Source organism: Grammomys surdaster, unplaced genomic scaffold, assembly GCF_004785775.1.
Source record: "Grammomys surdaster isolate TR1022 unplaced genomic scaffold, NIH_TR_1.0 126028, whole genome shotgun sequence".
Classification (NCBI taxonomy): Eukaryota; Metazoa; Chordata; class Mammalia; order Rodentia; family Muridae; genus Grammomys; species Grammomys surdaster.
This window is the reverse complement of record NW_021620841.1, coordinates 4,472,498-4,474,198: the sequence shown is the minus strand read 5'-3', so window position 1 is coordinate 4,474,198 and position 1,701 is coordinate 4,472,498. Positions and strand designations below refer to the sequence as shown.

At 38.9% G+C, this 1,701-nt stretch overlaps 1 protein-coding gene across 1 annotated transcript in view; it reads right to left on the bottom strand.

Annotated features, from left to right (window-relative positions):
* The window catches only part of Pawr (pro-apoptotic WT1 regulator), an 84,784-nt gene that overhangs the window by 62,532 nt on the left and 20,551 nt on the right, over nt 1–1,701 (bottom strand). The window lies entirely within an intron of this gene.

Genomic DNA, 1,701 nt, shown 5'->3' with positions numbered 1-1,701 from the left:
GAGAGGGAGAGGGAGAGGGAGAGGGAGAGGGAGAGGAGAGAGAGAGAATAAAAAGAAGACCTAAAGGTTGGTATCACACACTGTTGAACTTGCTCATTGCCTTCCTCACCTACATGGGACAGGGACAGTAACCGTTCAGTTTCCAATGTGAAAGGAGGGGCGGTTTACTAACCCTTTTTCCAAAAGCCAAGAAAAATGTATACTTTGGAGCTTAAACTGTAACACTGGCTCTATACCTCAACAAATATAAAACAGACTAAAAAACAATGAAAGAAAGGATTTCATTTCTTCTCCAACTTGAGAGAAAACTCCATGTTTCCATGGAGTGATTACACTATTTAAAGGCTTCTCAAAAAAACTCTAACTCTGTTTGTTTGAAACAAGGTCTTGAAGTGTGAACCTGAGGCCATCCTCCTGCCTCAGCTTCCGAGTGCTGAGATCACAGACATAAACCACCACAAACCAGGTTCATTTTTTTTTTCATGGAAATTTTATAAATACAAAGTCTATTTCAATTTTTTTTATTTGCTCATAGTCTACAAATATCTAACTCGAAACATTCTTCAGTCCATAACTATGCTATTAACTTCTTATCTCTCAAACAATTCTTCACTAGGTCCAAAAACAACAGAAAGCAAGTCTAACTGGAAAAGATTTATTTTGCTGACAGATTATTATACTTGGTCTAGCTTCTCTCCATCCTCCAACTCATATACTTCCCACTGCTAACCCACATTAAACAGCTATTTAAACTGCCAAATAGCTTAAGATCTATATATAGTTAGCTCCATAAACTTGTCTCCTCTATTGTATCATAAAAATTCCAGAAGTCAATTAAAGTCCCGATTTTTAAGTTACAGGAAAACTGATTTCACATTTCCTCTCAAGTATACACAAGTAAGCAATTAAGATGACCCCTTTCCATTCGTGGCTAAGAACAAGAATTGGATTTTTATTATGCCTAATTAATCTACTGCTTACGTTGTTCTGACTTGCACCTCCTTCTCTCCACTTTATTCTGTTCCAAGTTTTAGTGTCTGAGTTTTATCATGTATGCCTTCTTACAACTTCCTGTCTTTACTCAAGAGTACTCAAATCTGGGCAGTAATTCTGGAAGCAGATTAAACAGCTCAGATTTTTTAAGGCCAAACTGGAGCAAAACTCTACATCCTGTAACAGAGTCTGTACTTTTTTCCTCCTGTGGAGTGAACAGTAATCTGTCCTATAATAAACAAGCTCTTTCAACTGTGCACATACGTTATCTGGTTGAACTTTACCACGTTTCTATAAGGAGGCCGAGAGCTGACAGCATCTAACTGCGAAGATCCTGTCTTTTGCAGAGTCCTCAAGCAAGTTTCTTAGATTAAGTTCTTTGATATAGAACTAAAGCACACAGCCTGTGAGAGGCAACTCCATCTTAATAATTCAAGAGAGCAAAGCAAATGGGCCCGTAAGCCTTCTTCCACCTGGAGAGCCCGCTGAAGTGTGCGTTTCACCAGAGTTTAATCCCCTCCCACACGCACAGACTTCTCTCACGTGGTCAATCAAATCTTTTGGTTCTACCTCCCTTAGAAAGGACCTTAACTTGGCAAACTGCATCTTCATAACTAAATGGCTAATCAGAGGAGATCACTGGTGTACAAGAATAAAGAAGAGGAAAGGAAAGGAAAGGAAAGGAAAGGAAAGGAAAGGAAAGGAAAG